This window comes from Coturnix japonica, chromosome 24 (assembly GCF_054131305.1).
Source record: "Coturnix japonica strain WE chromosome 24, WE-NBRP24, whole genome shotgun sequence".
Lineage (NCBI taxonomy): Eukaryota > Metazoa > Chordata > Aves > Galliformes > Phasianidae > Coturnix > Coturnix japonica.
This window is the reverse complement of record NC_140686.1, coordinates 1,571,821-1,584,170: the sequence shown is the minus strand read 5'-3', so window position 1 is coordinate 1,584,170 and position 12,350 is coordinate 1,571,821. Positions and strand designations below refer to the sequence as shown.

The 12,350-nt window shown below is 47.8% G+C and overlaps 1 pseudogene; it reads right to left on the bottom strand.

Moving 5' to 3' along the window:
• Window positions 1-395: 395 nt before the first annotated feature.
• On the bottom strand, window positions 396-2,509 carry LOC146756953 (uncharacterized; annotated as a pseudogene).
• Between the last annotated feature and the right edge of the window lie 9,841 nt (window positions 2,510-12,350).

Below are 12,350 nucleotides of genomic sequence, written 5' to 3'. Positions count from 1 at the left end.
CAGAAGATTCTCAGAAAACCTCCAAGAGCCACCTTACTGCTCTGCTGACCCTTCTCTGGGATGCATCAGTGCGCTCAGAAATGACTGAGAGCAACACATGCACACAGACACACAGCAGATCCCTACACAACCACTTCTCCACTAGGAAACAGCATCAAAAAGCAGCTGGTGGGAAGAGTAGAAGTGGAAAGCGGGCATGGTGAGAGAAATGCTTTGGGCAGCAAGGAAAGGCCATCTGAAGCTCCTGGGTTAAGTCCCTTCTGCAGAGGGTGTTGGTGATGCCGTCTCCTTTGCAAACTCTTCCTGCATGGAGAGAAGCATTGGTCTCCCTCATCCCTGGGCTCTCCAGCGTTTTGAGGATCTCTCCTGCTGGGGGTTTTCCCATGAGGAATGAGGCACCAGCCCTGAGAGAAACTCTTCCTGCAGGAGATGCACTCCTAGTAGCTACCTGTCCTGTGGACTGCAATGTTTAATGAGGACTGAGCTTTGCATGAAGTTCTTCTGGGAGTGTGAGGAGCTCTCTGCTAGGCACAAAGCCCTTCTCACACTCAAGGCTTCCTGCCATTTCAGCTCACTGGTGCAGACATTCTGGTAACACAGCAGATGGGATTCTCTGAGGGAGAGAAAAGACAAGTTCCCAGGCATCTCCCTGCATGCAGGCCTGGCCAAAATGTTCTAAAATGTCCGACAGAAGCTATGGTCTCTCTCCTGTGTGCATATGCTGGTGCAGCTTCAATTCAGAACTCCCTTTGAAGCTCTTACCACACTCAGGACACTCACAGGGTCTCTTTTTCCTGATGGGTGCTCTGATGCAGTGTCAACTCAGAACGCCTTTTAAAGCTCATCCCACACTCAGGACACTTATAGGGTCGCTCTCCTGTGTGCATGCACTGGTGCATCTTCAATTCAGAACGCCTTTTGAAGCTCTTCCCACACTCAGGACACTTATAGGGTCTCTCTCCTGTGTGGACACGCTGGTGGTGCTTCAAATCAGAACTGCTTATGAAGCACTTCCCACAATCAGAGCACTTATATGGTCTCTCTCCTGTATGGATGCGCTGGTGGTGCTTCAAATCAGAACTGCTTATGAAGCTCTTCTCACACTCAGAGCACTTATATGGTCTCTCTCCTGTGTGGACACGCTGGTGCACCTTCAGTTCAGAGATGCTTTTGAAGCTCTTCCCACACTCAGGACACTGAAAGGGTTTCTCTCCTGTATGGATGCGCTGGTGGAGCTTCAAATCAGAACTGCTTATGAAGCTCTTCCCACAATCAGAGCACTTGCAGGGTCTCTCTCCTGTGTGGATGTGCTGGTGGCGCTTCAAATCAGAACTGCTTATGAAGCTCTTCTCACACTCAGAGCACTTATATGGTCTCTCTCCTGTGTGGACACGCTGGTGCATCTTCAATTCAGCACGCCTTTTGAAGCTCTTCCCACACTCAGGACATTTATATGGTCTCTCTCCTGTGTGGATGCGCTGGTGGAGCTTCAAATCAGAACTGCTTATGAAGCTCTTCCCACACTCAGAGCACTTGCAGGGTCTCTCTCCTGTGTGGATGCGCTGGTGGCGCTTCAAATAAGAACTGCTTATGAAGCTCTTCTCACACTCAGAGCACTTACATGGTCTCTCTCCTGTGTGGATGCGCTTGTGGAGCTTCAAATTAGAACTGTTTATGAAGCTCTTCTCACACTCAGAGCACTTGCAGGGTCTCTCTCCTGTGTGGATGCGCTGGTGGAGCTTCAAATTAGAACTGCTTATGAAGCTCTTCTCACACTCAGAGCACTTATATGGTCTCTCTCCTGTGTGGACACGCTGGTGCACCTTCAGTTCAGAGCTGTTTTTGAAGTTGTTCCCACACTCAGAGCACTTGCAGGGTCTCTCTCCTGTGTGAATGTGATGGTGGATGGTGAGGTTGGAACTGTTTTTGAAGCTCTTCCCACACTCAAGGCACTTATACGGTCGCTCTCCTGTGTGGACACGTTGGTGTATTTTGAGTTTAGAAATACCTTTCAAGCTCTTCCCACACTCAAGGCACTTGTACAGTCTCTCTCTTCTGTGGATACACTGGTGGGAAGTGAGGCTCCCACTGTCCGTAAAAGTCTTTCCACAGTCAGAGCACTCAAAGGCTCTCTCTCCTGTGTACATGCACTGCTGGCCAGTGGGGTGGAGTCTCCATTTCATGCTCTCTGCAGAATCACAGATCTCATAATGCCTCTTTGCTGAGTGCGTGCACTGGTGGCTAGTGATGCTGGAATCCAGTTTAAAGCTTTTCTCACACTCAGTGCATGGATTCTGCTTTTTCATCTGGCACACATCCTTGCTCCTGGTTTCCTCAGGCTGCTTTGGACCTATGTTGGAGTCCACTGGGTTCCTCAGTGTCATTCCCAGACGCTTTCCCAGGGGCTTCTTGATGTGCTCACCCTGACCTTGCTGCAGGACTTCCTGGACATCCCTTCTGATTTCTTCCACAGAGATGTGATTCTGCTGCATTTCCGCTACACAATTTCTCTGCGGAACTTCCTTTGTATTTTTGATCCCATCAGCTGCTGGATGACAGAGGAAATGCAGCAATAGCACACAGTGCCCAAAATAAAACACAGGCAGAGAAGGCTCTTACAGCCCCAACATTCCCCTTCCCTCCACCACCTCACCTGGGCTGAGGTCTCCTGGCATGGTCTCAGGGCTACGCACATCTGGGATCCAGGGGTCTTCCCCTCGTTCAAGCAGGGAGATCAGCATGGGCTTGGGGGCTGGAAGTGGAGCTTCAGGGAGAGAAACAGGGAACAAGAGAGCATTTCCCTCATGCTGGCACAGTGCCTGTTCAACAGTTCCACTCTGTGCCCCTCCCCAAGGAGAAACCACCATTTAGGTCTAAATGACACTGTGCCTACAGCTTCCCTTGGAGCAAAGAATGTTTTGACATCTCTGAACATTGTGAAGGGATATTTTTTCTTTCAAATTAACTTTACAACAGCTTATTTGTTTTCTTACAGTCTACCAGAGGTCAAGGCATCAAAATGTTGATGGCAATTGCATGGAAAATCCTCAATTCCATAGCAGTAACCAGGGATTCATCTGTGAGCTGGAGCTGGTGGCACCAAGCAACACACAACACAAGGGATGGTTTTCTCCCTCCTGGCTGATGCCTGCTTGCCAGCACTGACTCTGTGGCTTTAATCGCAGTGCCGTGCATACTAATCCCTTCTGAAACTCATGCTTTTCAGTATCTCCTTTCTTGCTGGCACTGTGGTGTGAGTCAATATGTAGCTGCATGGTGTTTATTCAAGGCCCGGCTTGCAGAGGCTCATTCTGCACAGCCAAAGGTGCCCTAACGAGGAGGAAAGGCAGACAAGCTCTCACCCAGCGAGGCCACACACTGGTATGTCTCCAACATCACATCCCGGTAGAGCTCTCGTTGCACAGGGTCCAGCAGCGCCCACTCCTCCCTGCTGAAATACACGGCCACCTCCTCAAAGCTCACGGGCTCCTGCAAGCAAAGAGGCTCCTTGCTGGGAACAGCCAAGGCCCAGGCAAGCAGCTCGCACAGGACAGAACCTCACACCCCAGCTGCTTTTCTGTCCCCAGCACACACACGCTGGCTGAGGGCACCTCCCTCTACCCCTGCATTCACATCCCTGGCCCCTTGGCCTCTCCTGCCTGCTTCCCCAACCCCTACCTCAACTGGATGTGCTGCGGCCATTTGCTGCTCTCCTGCAGGCTGGGATGATCACGGCTGGAAGGCAGAAGTTGAACTGGAGCCTGCAGAGAGAAGAGAAATGGCAGGGGAGCTGTGAGGGAATGCAGCAGTCCCAGTTCCAGCTCAGCCCTTCTGCAGGGCACTGCCCAGCCTTGCAGAGGAAGACAATGAGCTGCAGCACAGGAAACAGTCTGGCTCAAAGAGATGAACCGTCACAAAGCTGTCTCAGACTGGGAGGCTGAAACAACTGGTAGCTGACACTTAGTTCAACAGCTGAGACTGAGAGGGGACTTAAGACAAAGCACGGCAAGGAGGCAGTCATCTTACCCCAAAAGAGGGAGCAGCCCAAGTGCCCCTCCAGCTCTGCTGCACAGCAGCGGGCTGCACCACAGGACCTGCCCTCGAGCAGGGCTGTTTCTGCAGCTCACACCTGCACAGAGATCCCTTGCAGCTTGACATCAAGACTCCTTCTCAATACAGATCTTCTGTAAGACACCCATGGTTACTTTGGAGCTTTCATGTATTCTCTAAGGTTCTGTCTTAGAGGGACTGTGCACGTATGATTCCTTCCACACAAAGCCTTGACCAAGCTTGGGACTAGGAGAGGATCCAGCCACATCCTAGCTCCTTACCTCTGTGGTCTGAAGACATGAGAAAAAAAGGGGAACTACTCTGAGCCTCGTGACTCAATGGGAGGGCCTCCTGTAGGTGTGTGCGTAACCCTACCCTCCATGCAGTAAATAACCAAGTGTATCCAGCCACCTCCGATCCTGCTGTGTCACTGTTAAATCACTACAGCATATCCCTATTATATCAACAAATATAGTCCTGCTTCTCCCTTAGGAGTGTATGCTGTGTTTGGATCCACTTGTGACCAATGGGCAAAGTCTGCAGGATGGCAAGAAGGGAAACAAACCGATGACAAGAGACATGAAGCACGTCCCAAATTCTTCTGTGAATGTTCTCGTGGCGACTGCTGTAGTTGAGCAGAAAGCAGAGGTCACTGGGGGCAGTAATAGGATGCAAAATGGGAAAGGTGTTATCAGCATCGTGTCGGGTTTGGAAGTGACATATGAAGCAAAAGAGAACTGCACCGGTCCTCCCAGAATCAAAAGCGACTGATATTCCACAATATTTCTGCTGCACTACGTGGTGCAAGTTGTGCAGGTAATGCTTATTCACACAATAAACGAAGACCTCCCCGAGTCGCCTACAATCCTTTAGGCCACACATACTCCACCTGTAGGGTTTGGCTCCAAACAGATGCAAAACTGCACCCATAGCACTAATTAAAGGCACTGCCTCTACACAGTTAAGGCAAACAGAGGCAGCAGAATGACGGCTTATTGCCTGCCCTAGCTGCAGTTAAGGAAACTGAAGAGTGATACAGAAGGAATGGGAAAGGGGAGTTTTATTGGAGGTCTGAGTGGTGAAGGAAGTTGAGGACATACAACAAGGACAGCCTGTGCCAACTGGGGGATCTTTTGATTGACTGCAAGCACGCCTAAAGGGGACGGCTACCCAGGAAAGAGATGCAGAAATACTGTTAGAAAATGGTATGGCCATCCAACCATCCAGCAGGAGGTGCAGAAAAGCACCTGGTTCATGGAAGAACACCGTGAATGCAGCCCCCAACACTCAAACACAGCAAGCCTGCTGGAGCACCACCTCCACAGATCCGTGAGGGAACACCTGGTGGCAAATGGATTAAATCCTCTGGCAGATGTCCGTACATCCTCTCAGGAGTGGAAGTAGCCCTGGGCTTGCTGAAATCAAGCAAGCCCTCAGAAAAGGGTTGGGAAAAGTACTCTGTAAAGGTGACTGATGTAGTTCTCAAAACCACCTACTGCTGATGTTACCTAAAAGTGGTGATGGCTCACATTCTTCGGGTAAGGAAGTGCAAAACGGCGAGGAGTCAACTGGATGGTTCACACTTCTCAAATAAATAGGATGGCTTACTTAAACACAACAATAAATCAACAAAACATCCAACCACATGGAGATTATTTTTCCATCTCCTGAGAAGAGAGAGTATCTGACAGCACTGCAGCCAAACCAGCCTGTGACGGTCACAGCCACCACCAGCCGATGCTGTGCTGGGAATTTTAACTGAACCGTGAAGGCAACTTATCGAATAGCAGCAGTGCTAAACAGAACAATTAAGGCAATAAACAACCACGTGGTTACAACAGCCTTGTTAAGCAGTTGTTAGAGCACTCCAGGACACCTGCATGATATCAATAAATTCATTCCTCCCTCCCTCTTCAGCCGAGCACGCAGACTGCGCTCACTGCCAGGGGACGCTCTCAGCAGCGCGTGCCCTTTGCAGAAGGCACCTGGGCTGTGTTTTACTGACCTGCTGCTGCTCGGCCGTGTTCTCAACGCGTGCTCCAGTCAGCCCACAGGCTGCCAGCTTCTCATCGTCTGTTCCAGAGCCCAGTGCCGGAGCTGCTGCAGATGCTGAACGTGCTCAGGACCCGCAGCTGTGTGCTCAAGGCATCTGCAGCTGCCGGGACAGCCTGAACAAAAGCCATGCCAGGGCTTTGCACAACCCCAGCTGAGCCATCAGGCAAGCGCTCAGCAAAAAAGGTAACGCCATTTCAAGGGTCGCCAGAGGCACGTGTTGCCCGCAGGGTCCCCGAAGAGAAGCTGGGGGCTGCCGGGGAGGAGGAGCAGGGCGAGTGCAAATTTCCACTTGGAGGCTTCACATTAAGACACTCCAAAGGAGGCATCGGGGGGTTTAAAGCTTCCGTCAATCCACGCGTGCACAGCTGCAGAGCGAGGCCGTCTCGTGTCTCCCGTGGCCCAGAGGAAGAACTGCAGCCCCAGCTGCGCTGTGTTACAGAGATCCAACCGGGCAGCAGAGCACGCTGACCTCCTCTGCTCCCTTCCTCACTGTCCCAGCTCCCAGCCCGTTCCCGTGCCCCTCGGAGCCCAGCCCGGGCTGCATGAACTGCCGCCCTGGTTGCAGCCCGTCTGGGCCAGCAAACCTGCTGCGCTGAGCGGGAGCTGGAGCCGGGACCAGGGTCCCGCCTGGGGTACGGCAGTGCGGGTTCCGCCCCGTCCGGGGCCGCTCCCCGCTCCTCTCCCGGTGCTGCTGGCAGGGGGCAGGAAGCGTGCGCTCCTCTGCACGAGCCACGAAGGGCACCTACCTTGGGTGCGGAGCAGGCTGCTCCCAGCTCTGGTGCAGGTAGCCGGGCTCCTCGGAGTCGCGTAGAGCAGAGGACGCCGAGTGCCCTCAGCCCGGAGCTGGCCGCAGGACGGCCTTGGTGCACCTCCTGCCACCGCGGTGCTGCCCGGATGGCTTCCAGCCAGGCTCTCGCCTCTTCCGCACAGGCTCAGGAAGGCAGGAATTCCCACAACGATCACGCCCAGAGCTCGTTTTCATGGCACATCTGCCCCCGGGGGATGGCGAAGGGAAGGGGTGCGGGGGAGGAGGGAGGGAGGAATGGGGGCTGTGTTTTGTTACGCTAATGAAGCATCGCTTTCTGCCGGCTCTCTTTGCTTCCTTCGGTGGGGACATTCGCACACCCTTGTCATCAGGCATCCCTCCCTTGCTGTCCTGGCGTTCCTTTCACTCCTCTCCCCCACGAGTATGTCCCAGCAAGAGGCAGTCTCCGGTACAGCACCAGAGGACATTCTGTGTTGAACAGAACTCTTGCAATGGAACCTAGCTGTGGGAAGGAGCTTTACCCAGAAGCTGCTGTAAGAATACGACTTTCCCCAGATCCTTGTCTAAGGGTCCTAATAAGTCTTCTGTGCAGCGATACCTTGCGGTTCTGTGTGGGTTTGTGGTCCTTATGGCTGGCCATACCTACCCTTGAGTTGCACCGGGCAGTGTACTTGGGAGTGACCTCACTGGAAGGAAAGCAGTGTGCAAACTGCAGTGGGAAATTGCATTTAGGAAAGCAGGATATTGAGGTTCGTTTTCTGGTGGATATGGGTGCTTCTTACTACCCATAGATGGTTTTGTAACAGTAGTAGATGCTACTGCCCAATGGGAAAAGGTTTCCTTTTTTTGGATTAATTAAACATAAGCTAAGAAAACAAGCAGGAATACAGAAATTCTTGTACCTGCCGGGTTACTCTGGCAAGAAATTGAATAAAACTGGAGCTAAGAGTGCAACGATATTGACTGATTAAAAACTGTAACTCTGGCTTTAACACAAACTGGGCAAAACAATGTTGTACCCCCAGGAGTTACAGCAATCTCAAATATGATACACTTAGTGGTGTGGGCATCAGGGCCAAAAATGAAGCCCTAAATAGAAGTTAAAAGCAAGAGCTTGCCTACTCAGGGTAAAGCGGTGCCCTTTGAGGCTATGGGACTGTAGGAGGATAAAAGAAATAATAGGTAACTTTTTGGAGTTTGGATTCCAATTTTGATAGCAAGTGCTGTAGTTTGGTACAAGACTTGAGGGCAAGTACTAGAATAGTTGAATGGATACACTCAGTGGTGGCAAATCCGTGCACTTTATTAACCAAGTTAAGGAACGAAAAGATGGAGTTTACCTTCTGGATTTGAGGGATGTCTCTTCTGCCTGGTTTGGCCAAAGGAAGCCCAAGGTGATTTGCCTTTGAATAGGAAAGCCCTGATATGGGGAGAAGAGTCTCAGTTAACCTGGACAGTGTTACCCAGGGTTGTGAGAACAGCTGAATGATGGTCAACTCATGAGCCTGAGATCTGGGATCCTCCATCCTAGGGTGGAACTTTACTGCAGCACGTGGCTGCCACAGCAACAAAAGGACTGTGTACAATAGACTGAGAGTTTGCTGAGTTTCTTGGTTTACAGAAAGCACAAATAACTCAACAGGAAGTGACATATTTGGGATATGAGATTACAGCTGGACTTTGAACCTTAAGGACTGCCAGGAAAAAAGTCATCTGCCAAACCCCTGAGCTGCAAATTGCCAAGGAAGTGAGTAAGGGATGGCCAGGGTGCCTGAGGGCGGTGGCTGCACTGGTACTTGTGGGAATACAAGAAAAGCTGTTCAGAGCAGCAGCTGTGGAGCAAGATAAACAGCATGAGAACCAAGGACACCTCTGCAAGGAGAAGAAGGGTCTCACAGCTCTGATTGGATACGTGCCTGCATGGACAGTTGAAAAGGGTTCTGTAGAATGCTTTGTTGACATGTAAAGGTGGTTGGGAAAGTTGTAAGGGCGGACGGGAAAGTTAGAAAATAACAACTTGTGAAGGTCTATAAGGGATGTGAGAACTTGTAATAAATGATTTGGATCGTTCACATCTGAGTCCGTGCCTCAAACGCTGCAAATGTGGTGCTGATAGGTTGATGGTTGGACTTGTTCTTAGAGGTATTTCCAACCGTAATGATTTTTTTATTCTATGAGGGTTAAGGACTCCAGGACAGTATCAGTGAATACTTCATTCATGGCTTGAAAGCTGAAGCTTGAAGCTGCTGAGGTTGAATGAGGAAGAGTATGTCCTTTGATCTGAAAAACTGATTGAAAACTGATCTTGAACAGACTTTCTCAACAGGATACTCTTTGGTTGGGACAAATACAGAGGAGTGTATTTGTGATTTTTCTTGCGCAGGGTCAGTGATCAGTGTCTGCACAACAGTTTTAGGAAACAAGAAAAGAGAAACAAAAAAAACTGCACGGGACCTAAGTAAAATGAATTCTTAATGACTGACTGTGCTAGTGAAACATATTGAGTAGCTTGAAGCTTAAGACAAAGGAGTTAATTGCTTTGTTGTATGTGACTATATGAAGGGTTGCTGTAAAGAAGAATAGTAAACTTGTTATATGGCAAACAGGCTATGAACTAGTGGTTGTATCAGTTAGGAAGATTCGTGTTAGTTACTGCCTTTGAGTAGTAAAGCTTGTAGAGCTTGGGAAGAATAGGTTGGAAAAGCTACAGAATTTTCATCAGTAACAGCTTAGACATATATTGGGGTTAGTCTAGTTATGGATTTTATTGCTGTAAGACATGAGGGACGGGCAAAATGACTTGTTCCTAGTCCCTCCCAGTGCTGTTATTCTGTGCTGCTTGTGTGTTTTCAGAAATCTATGTATTACTTACTATTGTGCCTTTGTTCTTTAGTTGTCATTAGTTGTGGCAGGGGTGACAGCCCTTTCTTCACTCTGTTTCCTTACTGTAGAATTAGGAAATTTACAAAGAGGAAAAACGTGAATAGTCAGGAATATTTTGGAAAGTGTTTCCACTGTTAAACACTTCAGAATTTCTCAGAAATTCTGCTTCCCAGCTGTAAAGAAAAGGCTTGTGCATAATTTCAAAGGGTTGAGAATACTTAATCCTGAAATTGTTTATTGGTTTTTTACTCTGTTTTGGCCTTGTACTTTGTCTCCAGTAGTATGTAGTTGGCACTCAGAAGTAATTTGATTCAGCTTGTCCTTCTGCACTGTTTGCTTTCTGTTCCGTTGTGCTGCTTTGCCTGTGGAGTCCTCTAGTCTGAGATCTGTTGTCTCACCTTGCCTGAATTCTGCCTCAACTGAATAGACATAGATTCAAAACCTGTGTTGCATTATTTTCTGGTTTCAGAAGTGTCCAGTCTTTTACTAGACAGACTTTCCTGGTTTTGAGTAACTTGCAAAACTGATAGTATTCCTGCCTGCTTCCCAAGAGTCTCTGTTTTTCAGACAAGGTTATGTTAACAAATCCATGAAACCCCAATAGAAATTCTGGACTCTTTGCTGTGTGTCTACTTGCATCTTCTGCTTTCTGCCCTTGTCTTTGTGATGTCTTCGTTTTGCACATCCTCTTTATTTGTCTTACTTGAGTAAATGAATCCATCTGTCACAATCTTCTCACCTGGATGTCTGAAAGTTCTCTTCCCGGCAGGGGATTTATTTCACTGTTTACCTCTTAACTTTTGTCCTTCCATTTCCTTCTCTGTTACTTTGGTTTTATTTGCTGCAACGCTTCCTCCTCTTTATTTTCAGGAGTACTTCTAATCTCTTAACATGAACTGTGTGTTCCTGTACTTCAGGTTCTCTTCAAAGATTTTTTCCATATCTCTTCTTTGATTTTGATTAACGTTAACTGTTGAGATTTTTCTGGATGTATTCCCAAGACTCAGTCTGAGGTTTAAAATCCATCCAGTAGTACTACTGAATTCAAGTCTGCAATTCAGAATTGCATCGTTCGTAGAGCAGGGCCTTTTTAGAATTGAATTCAGTGGGATGTGAACAGAAGACTCAGGGCAGCAGGGTCTGTTTTAGTTGGATAAGGCTTTTGGTTAACTCTTCTCATTCCTGTAGATATGGATTTATCTTGTTTCATCTACACGCAAAACTTTGTAGTGTAATCAGTTACATAAAAATACATTCTCTTCCCTTCCTGTGTTTCTAGTTCTGTCTTAGTAATTTTCTTGAAATGTGTTAGCACAGTCCCGCTTCATGTAGTTCCTGTCCTTGTTTTTCTGTTCCTCCTGCTTTCCCTAGTCCTGTTCTGATAACCTCAGAAGTACTCTCTGTTCTTCTTAATTTCTTCATGCCTAAATAGAATTGTCTCCTCAACACCAAATCGGAAATGTTTTTGTGTTATCTTAGCAGCCCAAAAGTAAATACCAGGTTAGTTTTTATGAGAATTTCCTTTTCAGCGTCAGAATCTGAGCTTGGTTTACCAGAAGAGCTCAGGAAAACTAATGTTTATTAAAAATCAGTGTATTCTGTAACTCCACCACGTTCGGCATGGTGCAGTTTAGGTTCAATGGAATACAGTATTCTCCTGAAGCTTTGAGATGTTTGTCTTTTTGATTAATGGAAATGGTGGAAAGCATTGTACTTGAATTGCAGGTGTTGTGCTTCTTCCAAGGATTATGAAAATCAGCTGTATTGTCTGGTGCCTTGGGAAAAATACAGCAGGAATTGAAAAGTCCTGCCAGGTTTCATGCTTTTGTTTTGCATGTGGTAGTATTGAGCTATTAAGAAAGACTTCAAATGTTGTGCGGTACAGCTCGTATTTCCTATCTGCTTAAAGGGAGAAGCAAAGTGTTTGATACTGCTACAGCTGTTGGATGTGAAGCTTTAATTAAAAAGTTCTTTGCTTTGTTTGGTAGCAATAGCTAAATATCCAGTTGAAGGAAATGTAACTTTTTTTAATCAGGGGTGATTAAATTCTTAAGATCACGTTAGCAGATGTTTTGGGACAGATCTTAAACGAAAGTTTTAACAGTCATATCTGTTTCCATTGCTTACATGTCCATTACCAGTAGTTGTGGGTCTGTTTAACATGTTTTTCTTTGCTCCGTGTAATTATTATTTTTTCAACAAAATAACAGTACTTTGTGCTTTTACTGTGCATTCTGCTATTATCTTATTGTAAAACATGGGACCCCATTGTAATGCATCTATGAGGGCTGCTCTGAAAGTAATGCCTCCTATTTTATTATGTCAGCCCATGATATCAGAGGCAGATGTTAGTGGGATGGCAGTAGAGGTTGAACCTCCCCGCCAGTATTCCATTACATTTTATTACTGTGCAATGAAAGCTTTGCTTCTATCATAAGCATGTATCCTTCTCAGTGTCTAGCTTCAGCAGTAGAGGTTTTCACAGAGCTCTGAGAGCAGAGCTACACTTTAAAACTGGTGAGTCTGCCCCATGGGTTGGAAGTGATAAGCTTGGCTTTTGTTTGTAACTTTGAGACAGCTGCTCAAGAGTGGGGTT